The sequence below is a fragment of the Pyxicephalus adspersus genome, chromosome 1, assembly GCF_032062135.1.
Source record: "Pyxicephalus adspersus chromosome 1, UCB_Pads_2.0, whole genome shotgun sequence".
Taxonomy (NCBI): Eukaryota; Metazoa; Chordata; class Amphibia; order Anura; family Pyxicephalidae; genus Pyxicephalus; species Pyxicephalus adspersus.
Window position 1 is genome coordinate 44,355,203 of NC_092858.1, and position 25,198 is coordinate 44,380,400.

General features: G+C 37.1%; 2 protein-coding genes across 3 annotated transcripts in view; one reads left to right on the forward strand and one right to left on the reverse strand.

The window, feature by feature from the left end:
- The window catches only part of LOC140329147 (tubulin alpha chain), a 166,392-nt gene extending 161,140 nt beyond the window's left edge, over positions 1 to 5,252 (reverse strand). The window contains exon 1 of the mRNA XM_072409268.1: positions 5,249 to 5,252. The gene's annotated coding sequence lies outside the window, so the exon portion shown is untranslated. The remainder of the gene's footprint in view (positions 1 to 5,248) is intronic.
- Positions 1 to 25,198, forward strand: part of DHH (desert hedgehog signaling molecule) — a 36,814-nt gene that overhangs the window by 2,814 nt on the left and 8,802 nt on the right. The window lies entirely within an intron of this gene.

Genomic DNA, 25,198 nt, shown 5'->3' on the forward strand with positions numbered 1-25,198 from the left:
TTAAGGTTATAGATATTGTATGAGTTTTGTAAAGATGGTGAGAGTTTTTGCTTTATTTCAATTAGTTTTTTTTTTATTAAGCAATCTTCATATTTCCTGTTGTGTCAGAAGAAAGAAAGAGAAATGCTGGGGGAGCTCCCTATGATGAATGAATAGTTTAGTCCAATAGCATTGGACTAAAAACTGTTAATTGATCCCCAGTACATGGGCATGGCCTATATATATATATATATATATATCCCATAGGGTGCCCAATATGACAGATTCTCTTGTTCACTCTCATTGATTTTAGAACGTTCCACCTCAGTAATTATATTTCTTGGCTACAGCCATTGTATGTATTTGTTAAACGTCATCTGATTATATATTTGACGTTTAGTGTTCTTTATAGTAGGAGAGGTGTACAAACATCAGCTGGATGAGAATCCATGGCTATAGGTGTGATCAGCAGGTACTGCTTGTGTACATATGATTGTTTGGTTGGCTGTTGGCCGGCATTTGCCCTCTCAGTGCTTTGAACTGTAGAGTTTGGATTGTGTATCATTGTCATCAGGGAAATCTCCAGGCAGGTTTAGATGTAATGGTAAATGTATGCAGTGTTTACCTGAGCTTGCAATGTTTGGAAGAAAAACATGTATGTGTTAGGGGCCTGTTTGCACACAGGGGTAGGTGGATCTACCACCAGACTTCCATCCCCTGATTAAAGGCAGTGGTTGCAGTAATACATAAAGTAATGGTAACTTTATAGGTTGGCACTGAATAATAAGCATGTATCAAGTATTCGAAGAGTGAGTGATTGGCGGTATTATTTATTGGAAATTGGTGCCTAATTCTAAAGCACACCCTCAGCCTTTCCATACATGGTGATGTGTGAATTGAATACATTGGTAGCAATTTTGTCTTAATCTACTGTGTGAGGTAAAAAGGAGAAATGTATTGTACCTAGATAAATCTGATTTCTGTATGATGCCATCTATTTACTGAGAAACATTGTGTGCCCTCTTATTGATCCCTGAAAAGTAAATGCAGATGAGTAAATGGGAGTTTATCTGACATTCTTAAACAAATGGTGCTTCATACATAACGAAGGCTAATTTTAGTTATGGCATTTAACCTTCCTTAAAAATAATTTATATTTAATGATATAATATCTAATGTATATATTGATATTGATAATGTATATTGAATCGATTTATTTGAATTTCATTTTGGAACAAAAAAATGGTTTGATTCCAATAGTTTGAAAATTTTGATAAAATAGCACTTTTTTTGTATAGTTTTTTGATCATTTTGACAATTTTCTCCAATTTATCAATAATATCACATAGTATTTAACTAGCTAATTATTCAGTTTTGTATTGAGAATGAAAAAGGTATAATCTCTTTCTAGTTTTTATTTCCTCTTGTGAGCCAATTGGAGAGATTACTGATCGATTCCTGTCCTGTGACGCTCATATAAGAAATAAGTAATATAATAGTCACCAGGATTGGAAAGAACAGACTGTCAATGGCATGAGTTTTCAGTGCATGTTATACATAATTTTTCAGTGGAGTTGTTCTTGTATATCTGACTCTTGTGGAATTTATGCTTTTATTAATTGGATCATTACGTTAGAACTTAAATAGGTCAGCTTGGACATACCTCCCAGGGAAATGTTCACTTAAAGCAAACCTTGCAGTAAAATACTGACACAGTCCGGGTTTCCTCCCACTTTACAAGTCACCTTCTGTTAGTAGTTAAAAAATGTACCTGTAAAGAAAATAAAAAAAGCCTTATACTTTAAATAGGTGAGAATGACGTCCCACTCCTGGGGAATACAGAACAGCTGTATCTCCAGCATCTCTACACTCCTAAAAAAGACTGGAGTGTCTTCTTGGGGGATTTCCCTTCCTCTGCATTCCCCTGGAACTTTTCTGGAAGGACAACGGGTAAGGTAAGTATAATTCTAACTTTTTTTCCAGGTACATTTTACACCTGGTAATAGTTGGTGATTTGTGAAGGCCCTGTGCAGCTCAAAGCTTAACTCCAGGCAAACAGCTAAATACACACATAAAATACATATATCAGATCTGTTTTACCTGCAAATGATTTGTATTCCTATCGAGTCATGAAGTTTACACATCTATGTCATATGGAACAGCCCTGTCTGGCAGGGAAGACGGCCTGATTCTTCTCTGCTATCCTTCCAGATTTTGTCCCTTGTGACTGGACAGTAAAATAAAAGCAGCAGGCTGATGAGCTTATCTTTCTGTCACTTTGGTCTCTCCTCCTGTGCTCCTTGTTAGCACTGATTTGCTCCTTGTGCTGCTTCTTTCTGTCTTCCATTCCAATGTTTTACTGCACAGTGATTTATAAGGCTGATACCATAAATCACAATTAGATTCACTGATTACTGAACCATGTAATAAAGCCCAACCTTTAGATACAGCAATTATTATTCATTTTTTTTTACTATTTCATGTTCACAATACACTGTCATTGTTTGTTACTTCAGGAGATCTGTTGAGAGCTCTTTATATGTACAGTGGTGCCGTACACCTGGCCCCTGTTTTGTATCAGAACTGGATCAATGAATGTCACTAGTCTCCGTGTTTTATCTGCACCCCTCTCACAGTACTGTTCCATTAACAAATCTCAGCACATTGGTGCTTCCTGCTTATTTACGATATGTAAATACTTTAGTCAGCATGTTATGGGCACTGCTTTACTTTAAACCTTCTGGCACTTGAGGGCTTCTGGTTGATCACATTTATGAATGGATCCATTTTTACCCAACCTGGGTATATTACCCATTCTCCTCTAGCACTTTTCTTGCAGATGGAACTTTTCTTACTGGAAATCATCTTCACCTAGCTGAACTGAAATTCAACTTTAAAGTCTTGTGTACCTGCCCCAAAAAACACTGCTGCTCTAAATTTAGTTTGACCCATGATTTTCTGTGACTTTATGGCTAAGCACTGCCATGGCAAGAGCATTCTCATTGGGCTGGGAAATGACACACAGCAGAACATACATGACATCATAGAACATGGCACCATGGCCTAGAAAAGTCAGGCCTCAGAAATAAGGTGTAACAAAGGTCAGAGGGTCAGAAATGTTGTAATATTAAAAAGAAATTTAGTTTTAAAAGAAAAAAGGCGTGACGTACATGTACACGACGGCATGACGTACACGTACATATTTATATAGAATTCTGCTTTAAGGTGACTGTACATTTATGCTTCTTTTTGTAGCCTAATCTTTTTGTGAAGAGTGATTTGAAATGGACTTGCCATGTTTTTAGATAGTATTCCATTGATAACAGTAGCATAACAAAAGTGATGTAATGGCACAAAATATATGTGGAAACTACTATTATTAAGAAATTAGGTCGAGTATTGTTCCATGACATTATCCATTTGTCTTTAGTGATCAGGAAACAGTCTTTTCCCCTGTTAAAGCAAGTTAGACCAAACCTTAATGAGTTTTTGCCTTGCTCTTGAACAGATATTGGCTTAAGGCGATTAGGATGTAAGACATTTTTTTTGGTTGTATTTAGTACATGTTGCATTCTGTTGCATCTAATGATTAACTGTGTTTAATCACAAAGTCTGATAAACAGATAAATATGTTTTGCCTGCAATTTGTGAATAAAAATATTTATTTTCCAAGATACATAAAGAAACTGAAACCTAACTACATACACACGCCAGATAGTACTTGTGTACATCTCAGTGATAATCTGACATGTGTACAGCAGCCCCCAATGTTATTCATCAATCCGACCATTGTACTCCTTTGGAGGAAAGCACAGCAGGATGCCTCAGTTGCTCTGCTTTCTGTTTTTATTCTGGCTATGCCATGCACAGAATATCCATGCTGCTGTGGTCGGTTTGTGTCCCAGGACGGTTTCTTTGGGGATACATGCATGTCAGCGCAATTATTCCAGTATGGATGACCAACATTTAAACAAGAACAGAAGGGTTTTGAGTCCAACTCTGTATTATTTCTCCATTTTCCATTAAGCTGTTAAAACAAAATAGAAACGACTAGCTATATAGAGATCAATGATGTCTATGATGGAGCAGTCTGTTTGTGCTCTTGGACATAGTGAAGTGACTAACACTAAAGCTACGTACACACTTCCAATTATTATCGTTGGAAAACGAACGACGAACGATCCTGCACGATATCTACGAACGATCGTATAGCACCGATCCTGCACATAGAGATAACGACACGATCGTTCGTAGATATTGTACACACAATAGATACGATCGTTTGAGCGATAGAGGAACTATGTGCACGACAGGAAAGTGAACGAACGTTCGTTCATTACGCATGCTCAGATCATGGACGATCAACGAACGACCGTACACACGAACGATGTTCAACGATCGTCGTCCAATCCGATCCGCCGGTCCTGTCGTTCGTTTCCAACGACTTTCCTCGTTCGTCGGCGTCGTTGGTTACTTTTTTTACGAACGATTTTTGCCCAATCGATCGTCATTCGTTTTGAACGATAAAAATTGGAAGTGTGTACGCACCTTAAGGCGAGTGTTAATCAAAATGAGCATGTTCTGTTCCCCTTTATTACTGTACATACGTGTGTGTCTTGGTAGCCCACTTCTCTATACAGATCAGTGTTCCTTACATACTCATACCGCTAGTCTACTGCACAGAAATAAGTACCCTTCCCTTTCTCCTTTGTAAGACACATTGTTACTGTGATGCCATTTGCTATATAAATAGTTAAAATGTAATGCTGTTTGCTGTTAGGGAAAATAAAATACACTGAATCATTGTTCTTTCAATATGGCATTGTTCATTCAGCTGCTGTGCATTATTCTGACAGCGCAGAAGTAATAAAAACAGAATTAAACATTTCTGAGATCTTATTACAGTTTTATTCTTTGAAATTGATTAACACCCACAAGATGCATGTGATAATAGGAAATGTGTCTTGCTTTAGATTTCGGGTAGTTTGTGTATTCATACAGCAAACCTCATCTTTATGTCTCCCCACAAAAGTATCCAGCATCCCCCTCCTGTGTGTACTTCCAAGCTTCTGGTTTAAATAGGATCAAGGTTGGTCATGATCCTTTGGGGAATGTGTGAGTCACGTCACTAGTGAGTGGTGCTGGGTTCCGTATATAATCCTCAGCCCCACCATGACCAGGAAATCCGCTCAGGGCATAAGGCATCAGGGTTTTATGCTCCTGGTATAAGGCAGTAACCTGCACCCATTCAAGGCTGCTATTGTGGGGACATGTTCCAGTATGAGGGGAGGAAGCTGTCTTAGCACATTTGCCTCCACACCAGACTAGAAGACATTGAACCTTACACAAGGTTCACCTGCCATAATATTTATATTGGTGGATTGTGTGTCTATATGCATCATGGGGTTTCTGAATTATGACCCAAAACTTCACTATTGTGAAAATGTATTAATTATTACGTATAAAAGCAAATTCTTGTTCTCTATGAACACCCAATTGTGTGTAAATCCTTTTCATATGATTGGATAATCAAAGTAAATATTCACTTTTAGTAAATCAGCTGAACTCTTTCTAGAATCTGTATACAATGGATAGTAGATGAACAGGTAAATGTAACCCTGCCTTCCTATTCATACTCAATTAAGTTGTCCCTTGGTGACTATCAATGCTCACACTCTTGCCCTGATTTATTAAAGCTCTGCAACGCTGGAGAGGATACACTTTCATCAGTGAAGCTGGGTGATCCAGCAAACCTGCAATGGATTTCCTAAAAGTCATTTGATATTTGTTAGCAAAGTCCTAGACCAGATCCATTCCAAGTTTGCTGGATCACCCAGGTTCACTGATGAAAATGTATACTCTCCAGTCTTGGGGAGCTTTAATAAATCAGGCCCAGACTGTGCAAAAATACTGTCATGTTGTATTTTTTGCAGAAGTTGGTCAGATAGTAAGCATGTATACCAACAGGTAATCATCAAATTTTCCAACCTGACTTACTGACATGAAGTAACTATTTATATATATATTTATATATATATATATATAAAACTTTTTGAGATAATATACTACAATGATACAAACAGTTCTAATTCTAGAATAGTTTTAAACAAATAGACTCTGATGTGTATTACCACCTCAAGTGCTTAGGTCAGTGGGAGCTCCTAAGAGGTGCTCTGCTTCATACAACCTTCTTTTCAGTACAGCAGAAGCAATGAATTGCAGGTTATAGACCCCAGTCTTGTACACAGATGTGTGATTGTGGGATGTATATTTTCTTTGTATTCTAGGTATGGTACATTGCCTAGAAAGGTACATATAGGTATTGGATAATGGCCTGCTGAATCAAGAAACAATCTCAAACAAACTCTTAAGAGTCCCAACTAAAAGATCTAAGGCCTAGTATATAAAGGCCAAGTTACAATTCTGATCTGATTTCTTATCTGAAAAAATAATCAGAAATGAAGTGAATTCAACATTTGACAGATTGTAGGCTATTTTTGAGTTTCCTAACAGATACAGACAGATCAGATCTTTTGGGCTGAATGAAATAGTCAATAATATGCCATTTGTTGGAAGTATAAATTGCATGCCAGTAGTCTTTAACCCGTTACTCAGATAAAGAAGTGTTGTGTCTTTTTAGACACAGGAAGGCAATTTGTTGTAGAATATAGATGCTTTGAATAATTATGTGTGATTGATCATTAGACAGCAGCCTGCCCCATAGACATTAATATCTTAGCATCTGTCATAATATGGGTTCTCTAAGCCTCCATAGCAAAGCCAGTGTTCTGTATAAAAAGTAAAGGAACATTCTGTATTAGATTCTGCTAATCTAGCTGTTTAAATATTTTAATTTTGAATAAGACAGGGAAGTGTTAGACCCAATAGTTTCTGAAGACACTAAATGAAGTGATAGAAATCTATCTAACTTGAGTAAAATATTCTTTTAGACAGCTGTGCGGGAAACAAGTTAAAAGTTTTTCCCTCTATTTCTGCTGTAGTAAAAAAAAAACATTTTGGATCCTTTTTTCTCTATTTTGAACAAATAGAGGTTGATTCTTCCCAAGAGTTTGTTCTCACCACTTAACATGTGTTTTCTGCGTGCAAAACACAAGTGCACTGGTGTGAACATTGTTAAAATTATTGAACTGCATGATTTTTTGCTGACAATACAACTAACCCTTCTTAATATCAACAGAATCTAAAATGAAACTTATTTTGTATCTAAAACTAAACTGAAAGTGTTGAATTTAGATGTCCCATAGAATAACTGAACAAGGATACAAAGCACACATACATGTATTTTCTACCTGCACATTTGGTAAAAGATTTCTGTGCTGTATCATTCACTATATATGGAAAGCTCTTTCATACTAAAGATTGTTCATATCTTAGCTTTATGTATATGGCTAGACTGGAAAGAGCATGTCTGAATTGTTGCAGGGTGAAGATGTTTTCAGTGGAATTATTCAACAAGAGTGTGAATGTTCATATTGGCAGGAGACCAGCATGGGATGGTACCGGAATAAAACATTTCTCAAATTATTTAAGTAACCTTTTTTTGTTTCAAACAAGTTTTATTGCATTTTTATAAAATACCAAATACAACATCATACAGTATCCAGTCAACGTGAATGTATAAACAGGAAAACAAAACATACACGTGCTATACAAAAATAAAACAAAGGAAAAAAGATAAGTTCGAAGAGAAATGAAAAAATGTCCATGAGGAGTAACAGTCCATCAGTTGCATGTCATTTCCAGTCGAATAATATAATATACCCGAGACAATACAATCAGAGGACACTATTTATAACAAGACATTCACGTGATGATGTCACTAAATTTTGGTACCCTTTTATAAACATAAAAATACTTATTTATAAATATATAAAAATAGGCCAATAATCTCTTGTATTTTACATTTAAGCTACTTTCTTAGCCTTTGTTCCTTACTTCACCTGAAATATAGAATACTTAATGTCCAGGAATTCTTAAAGCTGGCCATTGCATAATTTGCTCAACTGACCTGTTATAATATAAAGAAACAATCAGTGATAACACATATAATCAGATGAATGATGATTTGTAAATTTTCAAAAAACTGCACATGGCATTTGCCCCAAAAGTGCAGTGCAAAAAGCTGTTACCCATGAAAACAATGATGAGTAGGCCTTGGTAGGTGACCGGTAGGTACAAAGGCTTGTAGAGTCTGAATGGGATCTGTCTGGTTGTAATCTGGCTCTGCACCAACCATATATGACATAACAATCCATAAAATTAGGATTCTAAAAATAAATAAAATAAAAAAGAAGAAAGTTTGTTCTAGCACTGTCTCTTCCTAATGACTCTATGTAGAGTCCATCTGAACAGATCAGGTAAAATAAGGGAGAGTTTCTCTAATTTATTCAGTTGTGTGTACAAATTTCAGCTTAAACTATTGAACACAGTACACAGCAGGCCTTCATGTTGTACAATATCTTCGTCTGGCATCCATTTACCAGTCTTTTTAAAAAGTATTTTTTTAATTCTGAAAAAAAGGAAATTAGAAAACAAGTATATATACATTCCATCAAAAGGATAAGTGCAGTCTTTTAGCTCTCTTGTGCCATGGGCCCTGTTCATTTCATTAGTAGGCTTGTTTATAACCTTGCAAACCCGCTAATTTCAGCTATTATTAAAGGAGAAGTTCACCGTTCAGTTTAGCATATTTTAAATAAGAAGATGGAACATTTCTGGTGCTGTAAAATGCTAATATTAGGCTGTGCTTCTTATTAGGTATACTTTAGCAACTTTGCATTCTCAGTATTGCTATAGCACTCTAGGTCACACAGCTTTGTCCCTCTGTCTCCTAGGTCTGTCTTACATTCTTCTCAGCCCACTGGAATGGCAGTAATTTCAAGGATTTTGAAGTGTTATTTATTTTTTTTCTTTTTATGGGTGATAAACTCTCGCTGACCCTTCAGCACTCCTTGAACTCACAAAGCGCCTCCCCCTTCAGAAAACAGAGCCCCCCTCCTTTATCCCTTGTGCGTACACACCTTGATCTCTGTCCACCTACACTGACACCTGTGCAGGGCTGGGTGCTGCAACAGAGGTGGGAGCAGATTGGTTTCATAGGCTCTGCTTTGTACATTTGTATCATTGTGTCCTGATACTGTATTATCTGAATTCTGTACTTTCTGAGAAATCAGCTTCAAGTACTCTGGTTTACACTTACACATTTATATGTTGTGTAATTGTTGTATTGTGGCTGTGCAAATGTAAATATGTATCCTAAGGGTACAAATTTGGATATCCCTATTAGCAGTGGTATGTACTTATGCAGTATGTTCCTGTATGTTCTAAAAAAAAGTACTGAAGCCATTAGCAATAACAACTTCCATATTTATTTAGTACAAGTTTCATTTACCATAAACATAGTTCACCTGAGCTCCTTCTTTGATGTGCTTCACTTAATGAGTTTTTTTCAACCTTCATTGCTACCTTTATTTTAGAGATTACTTACTGATTTACAACTCAAGCTATTGGAAATCTAGCAAAATTGCTATACTGTATGTACATCCATCGTGGAGTCTACCATTGCTGACATCTCTTTCTGTCCAGCAAGGTAAGGTAAGACTCTGCAAAAGTAAAACAATTGTTATTTACGTATGTGGAACATGGCAGAAATACAATCAGGTAAAAGAAAGTTTAGTTTATGTTTGCGTAACTGTAAACCATCTGCTAAGGGTTCAGGATTGGAGTACCAAACATCAGTACTATATCTAACTGAAATGCCCTCCACCGACAAAGGTGAGCAACAGTACCCCCCAATAAATGTAAAGTGGGGAAGGGAGAGGAGCTGACAGCTTGACCAAAGATAAAAACTGCTGACAGAGCCTGGTGGGAGAAATATATGAAAGCAAAACAGCTATCCAAAGGGAGTAATATTTTTTACACTAAAGCATCATTTTCTAATCTCTTTTGTCTCTCTAATCAACTCTTGTCGACTGTTCTGAGCATCGGCAACTTCCACTTCTACTGCAACTTCTGCAGTAAAAAAATTGGTCATACCTTGTACAATAAAAAAAAGTGACATCAGTGGAGAGGACAAAACAATATTATCCTTTAAATAAAAACATAGAAACATTTGATTAGCTTTGTACCCCTAATATGCCCTAACAATGCAAATTGCATCAGATTCAGTGGCCACTGGCATGCTTTTTCCCACCTAATTACAATAATACCATCATCATTGATAGTAATAAGCAAAAAGTAATATATGTGATGTCAGAAGGATGAGCCACTGCTAGGGACCACATAATCTGGTTAGTGTTTTGTAATACAGATTTTAGTTCTCTTTTACTTTGGGTAGCCAAGGCCCTCTTCAGAAAATGAAACCCATAGGTGCTGGCAGTGATAAAGATAATTTTTTTCACATAGGTTTACTAAGCCAAACCCAACAAAAGTATTTTTTTTCTCCAATGGTAATTCCCAAAATATCATCTGCTACAACTGTTTGCCATCTGCTTGTAACTTACCATATCATGACCTCATGACTCCATGCATAGGCATCAAACTTGATCAGAAGACCTAATTAAAAAACTGCCAGATCCTGCTGCTACTGCTACTTAGTGTTGCAAATTTTCATATACTGTAATTAGTGATGACAAAGAAATTCTGACTTGAATGTGAAGTATGAATTGATGATTTCAGGGCTGCTAATGGCACTCGTACCACCCAGTGAATGAAATGCAGAATACTGATGCTTACCAAAGGTGAAATTAACTTACAAGTAACATTATATCAAAAATGTATTAATTGTGGGGAGGCCATGAGCATACATTGCAGAAGTAGATGTGAAGAATTTTGTAGGTGCCTAGCAGGTAGCATCCTCATGTTTCCTCTCAAGGCAGGAATGATGTGTACAAGTGGAAGGACATCAAACCGCAGACAGAATTATAGGTTTAGGTTCAATTGCAAACCTTGTGACTCTGCCAGTGCTTATGACATATTTGCTGTTTAGTCTGTGTTATCAGGAATCAGTGCTACAATGTGATGTTGTTAGTTTAGAAGGTTATATATGCAAGTTATGTGGTGCTATTCAGGTCTATCAGACTCCTGTCTGCCATAAGAAAGCCTGAACTCCTTGTGCCACTCAGAGCACGGTGAAACTGTTGAGTGCCACTTTACTGTACTTTGTGTAATGACAGTGGAATTCATACTATGCCTTGGAAATAGTTTTATTCTTTTATTTTTTTCCTTGACTTACTACATAAGGGAGGATATTGGATGCCAATGATGTGCTGCTTATCTTTGTCAGTACCAAATTCTAACATGTTCTTTGCTGGTGTAGTGGAAAAACAGGAGTGGCATTAAAGGATCACACATCTAGTATACAGTTAATGCAGCAAAAACCACCTCAAGGCATTGAGATTTAACCGAATCTTAAAGTAACTGAAAAATGCCTTGTTTTTGAAGGAGCATACTCTGGGGCTGTCATCTTTATCTTTCTCTATGCTTTAGGCTTTTTACTGGCCCATAATGAACATACCTGTATGAAGTGATTCCAATCAGCTGAAATATTTGTTGGAAGTATGTTTTTGTTCTATGAAAGTAGCTTAGTAAGCAGGGAAGAGATGGATAAGAATGACAGGCCCTAAGTTTCCTAAAAAAAAAGAGAACTAGTCACAACTGGTAAGAATTCATATTCATTATTATAGGTCTAAAGGTTTAATTATTTAACATTTATATATTACCTTATTTGACTTGCTTTGTCTTATCCTGAAACTTTAGTTGGATTTGGGGTCATAGGTGACCTGAAGTCCAACACTTGCTGCCTGTACCTATACATTTGTTTGCTTTTACAAAGAATGTCTCATCCACCGAAAAGTGTCCATTGCGATCCATTCACAGGGGCTAGTGTTCCTTCCTTCCTGTAAGTCCACCCGGTGGCTGCTATGCCCGTTTCTTTCTCCAGCCATGTATGTGCTTAAAGGTTCTTCTGGGACCTTTTCTTGACCCATCAGTTAAGAAAATCAAATAATAAACCAGATGAACCCGGTACAAATCAGTGTCATCATTCAAATTTTTTGTTAGGATGTTTAACTGTCCCCATATGTCTTAAGAAAGATAAGAGCTGTCACCTGTTTTAAGTACCCAAGTTAATTTTTTACTAAAATACTTGGAAAACTGTATGCCAGTGATTTTTGAAAATCCTTATAGAGCAAAGCAAGTAGTTTCTCCCCCCCCCCCATGTGAGACAGGAAGATAGGAGACACAGGCAGCAATTCTAGTTACAGGCTGGATACATCTTCCATTGCAGTGTGGTATCAACCACATTGTGGTATTTCATGTGCTAACTTGCAATGCGTTAAAGAAAAAGATGAATACACCTCAACCCATTTGGATACAAACATATTACAATATGATACAATATATGCACTCATATTTGTACTGAAAAGCAGAGCAAGTCTATGGCCCAAGTACGGTCTAATACACGTCCCATGTCCAATGGTTTGTCATGAAAGTAAAAAAGTTTTGTTGCAAGAATTCTACAGAACTTACATTTATTTTCCTGCCGCTTCCAGACAATGTATTTTGTGGGGAATATCCCCTTTTTCAAGCCTATTACTGCAGAATGAGATCTAAATATAGTCGCTAACATTGCTGCTTTTCTAGGTTTTGATAACAAAAAAAGGTTTGCTTCTTATTGCAATCTTGAGGGACTGCTTTACTCTGGGCAGCTCCAGACCATCTAATAAGAAGATCCAACATTTGCTATGGTGAGCTGGATCACTACACTACTTCTTTTGCTACAGTTAGCTCATATTTTCCTGTTTGCTGGTAACAAGCCACAAGACTTGTGCGTATTTCTCTTTAATTGCTTGTGCTAATCCTATTGACTTCTGACCTTGATGAATCTATTCTTGTTGTTCTTCAACCTTTGGACTGGTGTATATTGGATAGTTGTTTCTGTTGTGTTAAAAAAGGCTGTCAACATACGACACGAACTTGGACAAAAAATACAGGAACTTGGCATGCGGCAGCACAGATCTATTGACACCTGCTGTACTTGAGTGTTAAGATGCAACATTAAATAAATGGCGATCACAAAATGCTGAGCATTGGCAAGGAATTGTCAAAACATGTAATACTACATTGTAATATAGCCATTTTCCTAATAAATACATAATAAATTGGTCTTTGCGCTTCCATCAGTGACCTGTTGTGATTTTGTGTACAGCTAAAATTTTAATATTTTAACCATTATTTTATTTTATGCCATTCTCATGTAGTTTGATTACTGCTATTCAAGTAGTAATCACAGAACATTTCAAGCAGTTTTATTCTGTTACAACAGAACTGATTTAAGAAGACCATGTGGTGGGCCGCATTCAAATATTTTTCCAACTACCTGGCTTGAAAGAAAGTATGGGTAGGACGTAGCACCAGTATTTAGATTCTTAGCTTGCTTCAATAAATGCAATATGTGTAGTGTCTGGTTAAGGAGCTTAGTGCAGCTGCTCTGACTCTTCTGTGCTCAAATATAATTACACGAGATACTGAATGTAGAAAAGGGCACAGCTCAGCAACATGCAAGCCATAAAGGAAGACGTACCAGCGCCAGGGAAGGACGAGAGATATGGATAGGTTCAAAAGGGTCAAGCATGGCAGGAAAAGCATGATGGGCCCCAGAGATAGCTGGAGATACTTCCTGTCTTGGTATGTAATAATTTGACATTACTACACAAGCACAGTGCCAGTCATACCCAGCAGAAAACACATCCAGAGTGGTCCCTGCAGCTGGCAAGTTGGTGTTACACTGGCCTCATGCTGTTGTACTGTCTCTGAAGCTAGCTCTATCACTCAATTCCTGTACTCAGGTTTCATGCTGTTGTACTGTCTCTGAAGCTCTAGATGTAGTAGCTCTCTCGCGCAGCGTGGCAAGTCTTCTATTCCTGTCATCGGGATTTTCTTGTCAACGGTGTTGTTTCATTTTTTTTGCCTTTGATTGTTTGATTGCACTCAGCCAATAGCCTTAGGTTTTCTCGGCATTATTACAGGCCAGAAATTTATAGAAGAGTCCAAAAAAAAGTTTGTAAGCAAAAGGCACACTGTCACTGAGCATTACATACACACATACATGCAAATATACCTCTGACGTATACCACAGCCCTGTACAAAGATCAGCGGTGCACTCACGAGTCTGAGTCATATGTCTAGCAAGTTTGGTTTAAATGACAACGCGTTTCCGAGTGATAGTGGAACATAGCAAGTTTGGTTGAAATGTCTCCATGCGTTTCCTAGTGATGACATACACACATACATACATACATCCAAATATAGCTCTGACATATAGCACAGCGCTGTACAAAGATGACTGGTGCACTCACATGAGTCTTAGTCGTATGTATGGCATGTTTGGTTGAAATGTCCCCATGCGTTTTCGAGTGATTGTGGAACATACACACATACATCCAGTTATATATATATATATTGAGAAGAAGAATGCCAACCTGTATTCACTCTAGTCAACAAGCAAACATTCTTTGTCTTCTATGTTTTTGAAAATGAACTCCTGATTAAGGAAGCTAAATGAATTTTTCTCCGTCTTTTGCAATTCAGTATTGAAAACCAATTCTATGATATTAAACACTTTCAATTTGCATAACCTAAAATATAATTTCATATAAATGTGTGTGTGGGTGACCCCATTGCCATACAGAGGATTATATAAAGTCCACATCTGAATATTATGGGAGCACTACAGCAGGCAGATATGACAAATGTTTTTGCATTTTCACAGGGTGAGGAAGTTCAGGTTGACACAGGAGAGGTAACCACAAGGGTTCATTTGTGCCTACTGAAAAAGGAGGGGACGGACGCACATAGGGCATAGTGCTTTCTCTTCAGTCCCACGTTGCCCTTTTCCCCGTTTGCCCCGCTTCCTGACAGCAGTGACGTCTCTGAAAAGCTCTTTTGTGGGCAGGCTGGGGAGTTAGCTGCTATGTTGCTTCTGAACTCTGTGCTGGCAAATTCTCACCCTGTTAAGTCATTTAGACGATGGAAAATGGGTATTGTTTGGGCTTGGCAAAGAGTCCAAGTACCATTCCACATGTAGACCCTTTTTCTACATCAAGATGTTTAAAGGTGCAGACACATAATTAACATGTGCATTCTACAAATTGTTCGACATTTGCAACTGTTACTTCCACCTCTTTCATTTCACAATCACTCTCACATGTCTTCTGAGGTCTTTCCATTCTGAGATTTATTTTTCTGTCTGTGGGCCTCTGTAGCAGAAAGCAGAGGCTCATTGTCCTCTTCCCTGCACCTCCTGTCCGTGGGAGGGTAGCAAGAGGATGTGTGTAACGCAACTTGGAGTCCAAAAGGACAAAACCTGTGGCCAGCTCAGAGAATCTTACTAACAAAGGGCATTGTTGTGCTGTGGAATAATTCTGAACTATCAAAAAATCAACATCTATCAACATTCCGCCTGTGCTGGCTGGGGACACTGGAAGGGAATCTCATGAAAAGATATTTGGTAGACAGACACTGAACGAGCAGCGTGTAGGAGGAGGTGATTCCAGTTTACAGTACGATAACAAAATACAACATAGGCCTTATTCAGTGACTTTGCAGCTGCACCATGCTCAGTAACCCACTGAATCTCTATTATAGCAGAAGTATTTAGAAATATTTAGACAGTTAGACGCATGCTATGTAGCAAATTGCTGTGCTGCTTATCACAGTATTCTAAGTATGAATTTGGCTAATGTAAAACAGTAATATATATAATAACAATGCTATAAATTATGTTCTTTTTCCCAGTGTAATAAAGATTCAGAGATAAGAGTCTCTGTTTCTTCTTCAGTGGCACCTGGAAGCATCGCAGCCATAGGTTGTGACTGGTAAACATAGCTATCATTTACAAAGCTTGCCCTGCCATTCTGCGACAGAGGCCCATTGACATTCAGGTATTTACTCTCCTCCTACCGGTAGTCTCACCATAGGTCCTCTAGCAGCTGTGGATCCCAATGTACAAAGTAGTACGTTCTGCTTACCTTCTTCCTCCAGCTGAACAAGGTATGCATATAAAACTTTCTGATAGTTCATGATTTGGGCCTGATTTGAGGTCTGAATGTGAATGATTTAGGGCTGATTTTAATGTGTGAAAATGCACGAACTGGAGCTGGTCCAAAAGTTCTAAAGTTGCATGAATTGGGGCTGGTCTGAGTTCTAAAAGTGCTAAAGTTGCATGAATTGGGGCTGGTCTGAGTTCTAAAAGTGCTAAAGTTGCATGAATGTTCTGGGTATAAAGGGGAGTTCGGAATTAGTTTATTTTCCTTTTACCCCTTGCTTCTGTATAGCCTAGTACTGAACTTCCACTATGCTTCTTTAATTAGAAGTTGACACACAGTTTGGATGCAGCAGACATGTGCCCTATTACCGCTTCTAATGTACATTTACATGTCTTCTAATGTACATTTACATTTTTGTATTTCTTTTGCACTACTTAGACAAGCTCATGTTTATTCTGTTTTCAACCCCCCACACATTACCTCTTACATTGATTCTGGGTATATTTCTCAGTCTGCCATATGTTGTAATTCATAGTGTTACTTTTAAATCTAAAGCTACGTACACACGTCAATCTGCCGTGTGTACAGTCGGTGTCGTCCATCGTCCGGACGACCGACCTGCCGGATCCACGAACGATGGACGACAGCCGATCGTAATGAAAGTGAAGGGGAGAGCGCGCAGCAGGGTGCCGCTCCGTCGCTCTCCCCCTCCCCTCTTCATAGAGCATGAACAGTGCTGTATGTACAGCATCGTTCATGCATCTTGCACTCCCTTGTCGTTGGAAAGGATCGTGAAAGATCCTTTCCAACGACAAAAATTGGAAGTGTGTACGCAGCTTAAGAGTAGCTACTCCGCTACTCCATAGGAATACCAATTATCATCTTCCTCAGATATATATAAAATGATATATATATATTAATATATATATATATATATATATATATATATATATATATATATAAATATATATATATATATATATAACACATAACAAATGACAAAGTAAATAGTTATCTTTGTAATAGATTATTGTAAAGTACTATTATTTATACCTAACATACAGAACAGTGTTATAATGTATAATGTATGCATAAAAAGAAAAAAAACAAACAAATATATCTTTATCTTTGTTTTGTGTAGGTTCACTTTATGCATACATTATAGTAATTAATAGTACCTTACAATATTCTATTACAAAGACAACTATGTACTGTGTCATTTGTTATGTGTTAGGAATACAAATCAGTGTACAATATTAGTGTTTATGCAAATATAAAAGCTTGTTCTCTATCTCATCAGTTGATGTTATTCCACGAACAGTTTTGTAGCTTTTTCAATATTATCTGTGTGTTGCATTCAATTTTCACTATTTACTTCCTCTGTCTGAGGACAAATACACAATACTGCTTATTGTTCCCTGTGCTGAAGGCCAATATATGTTACTGTAATTCTCATATTTCAGCAACTGTTCAGTAACACATTTAACATTTATGATGTGGTGTATCAGAGTATAACAAGCTTTTTACTGGACATGTTCTTCTTATCAAAGTGTCGGCTTATGTGATATGATGGCTTTATAGTGTTGATCTGGAAGATCGGTATTTCAATAGTAGAACAAAACATGAAAGTCTGGATATTGTGTAAAAAAACACAAAACTACATCTGAAGATTGTTGTCACTACAGGAAGTAGGGCAGGGGGGCACCTTGCAATTTTGTGCCAAATAACCTAATTCATTACTATTATCGCTTAGTTTGTATTTCTTTCAAACAATTTCAAACTATTTATGCTACACATCTCAGTCTGTCTCTAACTGTTAGGATGCCTGGAGGGACCTTGCTAGAGTACAAAACTAAAAAGGTCCTTGCAATAGAAGAGTGTTTATACTCATCTGGTGGAACTTTGGTGGTGGCTCATCTGGTGGTAGCTTTCTTCCATTCCAGGCTATGAAACTTTGGAAGTGTTGGATATCTGTGTAACTCATTGCAGGTCGTGGTTACATCTTCTGACCCCCCAATATCACTAAAAGAGTCATCAGGCATCTTATACTTCAGGAAGCATTGAATGCCGAGAATACTGGGGGGAACTGCAGCATTTTTCTATTGTAAGGAAGATTCTTTGAAAACTTTTTGAACCTATCCTGGTTAATTAAAAAGTCCACTATAGTCAGAATTAAATATGAACTCTTGATATATATAAATAGGCTTGCACCTTTCTAAGCAATGCATTTGTATTTGTACTAAAGCCTAGTGTCACCGAGACTGGGATCAGAAAGCCAAAATGTTTCCACCACAACAGGAATACAGGGGATATCTTCAATACTTTTTCCAAAGATCTGAGTGGAAGTTTTATTTTTAGCACAGCTTTATCATTGCTTGATGGCATTAGCAGTTGACTGATTTGACTTGATGTGTGGAAGTGCCCCATTAGGGAAGGAAGACATAGTGAAACGAAAGGAAGCCGCCATCATCCTAATGTTGGAATTTAGTGAGAGTAGGAAGAAAGCTTCTTCAGCACTACATAGGCTAAACAGCAGCAGTAACAAATACCTCGGTTTCCTTTGGTGTAGATTTGGTATGAAAAAAGTAAGTGCAAGGGTAAATCACATTAAAAAACACGGGCACATGACTCTTTGAAATGTATCAACAAAGAAGTTTTATCAAGGAGGAAATGGAATGTTCGTGGTACACACAGGATGCTTTTCTGTGAAGCTATTCTAAAATAGGATGGCATGATTATAGTCTCATAGTACAGAGGAAAAAAGTGCTATATTTAGAATTAAGGAGGCAGTTTTATCACGGAAAAACTTTTTCTATTCTGTGAAACTGTACCCATTTTGTGACTTTGTGCCCATTTTATAGGGGAATAAAAGTAGATGTAAAACCCAAGCACTAAAATATCATCAATCATATAATATTATACCTACTGGTTCTGCCATGGAGCAACAGTTATAAAAACGTTATTAAAAATAATATCCACCCCTGTATTGTCACTTGTCACACGGGCTTCAGACAGATAATACAAGTGGCCCTTTCAACACTTTTTTTAGAGAAATTTCATACAACCAACGCTGGAGTGCATGCATGTAGGTAGGAAATTGGTTAGGATTCAGAGATCAGTAGCACTAAGATGCAGCAAAGAATCACATGGTGATACATTGCACAAATGTGATCAGGTTGCTTGGTTTTCTAGTGGAGGGAAGAAAAGTGTGAATTGCCCTGCTGTGGGGACTACAATAGACCTAGTAAGCAGTTGGTCGTTTATCTTAATCTAGTATGGTGGATTGCAGGTTGGCATTGTAGGACACCTGTACTAATGTTAGGTTTTTCATGTAATCTCAAGCAACAAAAATCTAACTACTATACAGTGTTCAATTCTTAAACTAAGCATTATGTTTACTATCTACAATTGTTTTTGTCTTTTTCACTTATTGGGAAATAAATATATAATATTTTTTATTGCATTCATTTCTTTATGCCATGACGAAATTGCCAGTATTCAGTTTTTGTATTAGGTCTCTGATTTACTGCTTTACTTTAAATAGAATGGGCTTATATTGGAGGGTGTAGTATTATTAATATCTATTTTCTAGAATCACTACAGTCAGCATAGAAAATGTGATATTACAGAGGAAAGAAATGTAATTTCTCATATTGGCCATGAGGGAAATATATATACATAATACCCCTTCCAACAAACCATGGACTTTTAAGAAGGTCCTGTTGGCTGGAATTCCTTCTTGTTGCCCTTTGTTCTCTATTCTAACAAAGTTAAGATAGATGTCAATAAACAGTTAACCAACACCCATTCTTGACCCCTCCCTATTCCACAGCCCCCAGTGAGAAATAAGAATTTGTTAATTTTCAAAGAGAGCTAAACAGATGTTTATTGTGCAGCTATATTTGCCCAAGGAAGGCTATGCCATTGTTTCCAAAATGTTTGCATTTGCAAAGTCACAAATATTCCAGGCTTAACTCTTTGAGATTAGTCTAGAAAACCATTCTTCTCATACCATTTTCTCTGTAGACTTTTCTCTATCACATGAATTCTTATATTTGGTTTACCAGAAAAATCTGCTTTTAAAGTGAACTGGATATACGGGAAATCATAAATATTGATTTTTGAATGTATTGAAATAAAGTATAATATAAAGCAGTAAATTTCACATGTCCATGTCCTTACTGAAGCATGGAATTTTCCGAGATAGATGTAGCAAAATAAACTGTTGAAAGCCAATTCTGGGAGTGTTGTATCAATAATAGTAGCCTTGAAGAAGTGATTTAATGTTCTCGTCTTGTTATTGCTGTCAGACATGCCTGTGCAATCTGCCCAATCTTTATACTAAAAATTAAAAAAGTGCAGTAGCAGCCATATGGGTTCACTATATGTGTGCCATCTTCAATCCTTCATACCATCAGCCATACACTAAATAAAAATAGTAATAGAGTCCTACCTGTTTCCTTTTGAAAATATTTTAATACTCTTTCACTATTGACTAGTGCACCATTGCAGCATGAAACATTCTACGGGGAGCATACTATTAGGGCTTTTCCATGATTGCAATAATCCAGACACAGGTCCATTTCCTCCAGTGATGGGTTTTCTATTTAGCACAGGCAGTGAAAGGTGATCCATTGATTAAGACCCCAGGGTTTGGTAACAGATATATATGCAGTAATAGGCAATTATTCGAAATTAACACAACAGACATATATCTGGAAACATGACTTTCTTGTAGTCTTATTAACTAGAAACTTCTTATCCAACATGGAATCTCTGAGAATGGAGACACTGCCAGTAAAAATAGCTATGACTTAAGCACTATGGCAAGGAGATTGGAGGAGTTCTTTGCATAATGTAAGGTATATGAGCACAGTACAACCTCTAGTTTGAGGCTGTAGTCTTCTGAGTCTTGCTACATCTGGCTTCCTAGGACATCACCCTTTGTGTTAAGAGCTTTGTCCTGGGAGCTCTATACTTTAAACTACCAGCATCAACCTCCCATTGTTAAATCATAAAGTGTTTTGGCCTCTGTATTTTCCATTTATCTGTAGCAAATCTGTTTCCTGTTCAAAGCTTTTCATGAAGCCAGAAGTATTGATTCATGCTATGATAAAATTGCTACTAAGAAGCAACAACCATCAAAAATCCCTGTTCACCTTTAGCTTTTTTTATCATACACATTTTTATTCTTTTTTTTCTGCTGCTAGGAACTCTTCCCAATCCATAAAACATTTTATTGATGGTAAGAAATACATGTCTTGTTCAGCACATGACCTTTGAGCCGTGTTTCCAGCCTGTGTATACAATTTGTTTTTGGCAACCAAGCCACAGAAAAAAAAAACAGTGAGTCACTATTCCATATGCATAAGTTTTTATGTGGAACCATTATGATTCCATGTCACTGCAACTAAAACAAACCTGTAAAATGTAAGCTAAAAATGAAATATGAAGCTTGACTACAATTTGTTGGCGACACAATGTATACGTTTTTGGAACTTTAACTGAAGATTTTGTAAAATAAAAGGGTCATCAAGGTATAGCTGGGATGTATAATTCTGTATTAGACATGGAGAGAAAACATTCTGTGTACGTGTGGCATGAAAATTCAACACATAAATGAGTTTCTTATTAGCCAGTGTCAGCTATATTATCTCAGTGGAGAAATGCATAGAAATAACTGCAGAAGTTTTAAGGTGTCTTGGCTGATGTGTAGGATGCTTTGAGAAAATCGCAAAGAAAGCAAACAAAAGTGAATCAATCTCTCCCACTCATTTGTTGGTGAATAATTAGCAGCAGTCCCTATGAAATGGAAAACATTTATTCCTGTTTGGCTTCTTGGTGATCCCTATAAGAGTAGAAACTTCGGCATATGTTATATACAGGTTTATTAGAGTATATATATATACTCTAATAAACTCTAGAGTATATATTCACACTTTCTTTGGTGAAGCTCAGTGACCCAGCTAACCTTGAATGGATTTTCTAAAGTCGTTTGCTATCGATTTGCATAGATACCAAATGTTTTTAATCCTGGATTAGATCCATTCCAGGTTTTTAGATCACCCAGGTTCACTGATGAAAGTGTATCCTCTCAAGTTTTGGAGAACTTAAATAAATCGGGCCCAATACAAGAATTTTACAGCACTTAGGTAGGGTCTTGGACACACAAAGAAAGGAATCTCCCAATCTAACAAAAGGGAAAGGACTAAGGAATTGGTGCTTCATGTGACCACAGATTTTCATGCATTAAGGAAGCTTTAAAATCCTGCTTTCATTTTTTAAAAGATTAGAGATGAGCTTAATTAAATTTAAGGATGGCATTTTATGAAGAATACCTGTTGTATTTAAACATTATGTAGTGTGTATTGTATGTCAGTGACCTGATAAGTTAGTAATTAAGACACAGGTGAACTGTTTCATTAAGTTTTCATGTACTCATGTTATAACTTGTCAATGCTTATCATTACTCATTGCAGAAAATGATTCCCTCTCCATAAGACGGGTTATATTTGTTAAAAAAGTCCATTTCATCTGTTCCTCACAGCCTATAAATGGGTTTAATTCAGTTTACACACATAATGCCTCATACAATAGTTTTAGGTTTTGATTTTTGTGCATTTAAACCAAGAGCGCTGATTTGTAATTTTGTACATGCATGCAGGGTGTCTCAACAAGAATGATTCTAGTAGGAGTACAGGAGGAAGCAGAATCTTAAAGTTTCTAGATTTTTTACATTCCAAATCAAGAATTTGCATGGAAACTAGTTAATTAATGACCAGCTAATAAAGTGAAGCCATTGAGCCGTGTGCTGCAGGCCACAATCAGTGGCGGAACATGGGACCTAATTTAATGCTGGCATTCATGGCTGCATATTTCTGGTCAGTGCCAACTACAGTGCCACATGATATGAAAGCTTACTTTGGTAAAATGAGTTAATAAAAAATGCCACTTGAGCCACAATGAGGCACATCAAAACTACATGTGCACAATAAGCAAGAAAAAAAACACACTGCCACTCTGCAGTACGTTCCAAATTTCGTACCAGAAAATGCTGAAATTACAGAAATCCTGTACATTTCTAACTTTTTGTAGTAGGCTAGCAAAGTTACCTCTGACAAATATTGCTCTGACATCCCAGGCATTAGTGCCCACCTTGCTGGAATACAGAACAGTGTCTATACTACCATATGAAGGATATGATCATCACACCACACTTATAGTAGCTAAACAGAGAAGGGACTTATGCATGTTTCTTCCAATCTCGGCCTTAACTGATTATGAACCAAAGTACAACCAGCAAATGAATGAATTTAGATATAGGCATGCAGGTCTTACCCCATCTTTTGCACCCCTGGGTGTGACATCACCGTCCTTCTGGTTGAAAACCCGTGGAATGCAAGGCAGACAAAATCTTGAGAAAAGACATTCCAGCCCATTGCAAGAGTATCTTGTGAGATTTCACATGCTCTGCATTCCACTGCAGTCTACCCAGAAGGGCAGTGATGTCATCCTTGCTAGGGTGCCAAGGGCAGAAGATGATGGTAAGTATGTCTCTAACTTTACCTATTACAGACACGTTTTTTTACCTACATACAGATGGTAAGTTAAGGGGGAGGGGTCCCAACCAGTATAAGAGAACCCTCCATTTAAGTAAAAAACCTGATTTAACTAAACTTTTCTGCTCCAACCACAAAATACAGTACATTCCCCATAGGCTTTTGGTCGTGTGTGTACCTAATAGGAATAAGTAATGTGATGGCAGTACATAAGTGTGCATAGTCCACAATTGTTCAAAATCCCAAGTATCTAGTGATATGATTTTCACTGGAACTTTATTAAAAAATGTTTTTGATTATAACTGAATAAAAAAAAGGAAAATTAGAAACAAACTGTTCACTAAGGTAAGTAAGTTCACTAAGTAGGTGTTAGAACACCTGTAAAAAAATGGGGGAAATGCAGTTGGCTTTCAGGTGTGTTTAGCCTGCATTTATTACACTTTTGAAATATCCTAGAGCTCATTGACAGCTGCATTTGACCTTTGGTTAATCTCCTTGTGACATACACTTGACCTCCTTTTAGGCTGCATCACCAAAGTTCAAGCTGTTATTGAATTTTTTGCTGACTGAGAGTGTATATTTATTATAGATGTAGACTGTATAACTTTGAAGTTGACCACCCTTGTGAAATCTGGTGACCAATAGTGAGAACAGCAGAAATACAATTTGGGTAAATTAGCTCCCATGAAACATATCGGTGCCAGTGGCTGTAAGTTTGTGCTTTGTGCTGGGCACTGACTGCAAAGCTGGCATACCAGAGATAACTGGCTGTGACCGTGGGTGCTGTAAGGAGGATGGGCACAAACCCAGAAATTCTGGAGAAAACATTTTACAATTTGTAAATATAATTATTTAATAGCAAATATGCTCTATCCCAATTCATGAAAAAAATAGGTAAAGTAAAGTACTTGTTGATAAACAAAATAAAGAAGATTTTTATTAGTATGAAACTGGACAATCAGAGGAAAGGTAAAAATGGAGTACCGATAGTAAAGAGTAGGCCAGTACTAACAGAAAGCAGATTGGCGGAAGAGCCTCCATTTTTGGGACCCGCCTTTGAAAGGTGTACAGGTGTACAATATGCTCTCAGCCTTTCAGGCAAGGAATTACAATCCTGTTTAGATTTAGAATATTGAAAATGAAAAGTCATAACATTCTGGCTTTGGGTAAATTGGCAATGTAAAAAACTATTGGTCGTTTACTCACTTCTACTCTTACGTACTTAGTATTTCTAGGGAACTAACCGATAGTAAATCCATTACATATTAGGGTATTTGATACATTTGAAGTTTTAGCCAGGGTGTATGATGACTTTATTTGTAAGCAGATTCAGTTAATTAGCAACTTTTTTTTTTTTTGGAAAAACTAATTTGCAGTCATCGTGCCATGTAGCTAAAGCATGTTTGGCTGATATAATATTAGATGATTTCAACCTTTCAGGAAAAAAGCATTCAAACTTACATGCACATGGCCTAAAAACTAAGGCAGTACACCTAGAAAAAACTAATCCAGTGAGAAAATACTAGCGTCTTTCAATTCCCTACTCAATTTTGCTCAGTACATACAGTAGAGCTTGTAGCAAAATTTATGACT